Raw genomic sequence first — 218 nt, forward strand, 5'->3', positions numbered from 1 at the left:
AGTTTATTTGTCTGTTTTGCCTTTATTTATTCGCCTGATTTTGGTTCTGTTTGCCTTTGTGGTTCAGCATTTTTGTTTTAGATTTCCTTCGTTTTTTTCTCTTTTTTTCGAGGTTGAAGTCGAAAGGGCGATTTAGATGCCTGAATGTGTCATGAGAGATGTAACATTTCACCACAGTCTTACTTACAAACTGTAACAAAGAAAATGCTTTGTATCCC

Source organism: Penaeus monodon, chromosome 34, assembly GCF_015228065.2.
Source record: "Penaeus monodon isolate SGIC_2016 chromosome 34, NSTDA_Pmon_1, whole genome shotgun sequence".
NCBI lineage: Eukaryota > Metazoa > Arthropoda > Malacostraca > Decapoda > Penaeidae > Penaeus > Penaeus monodon.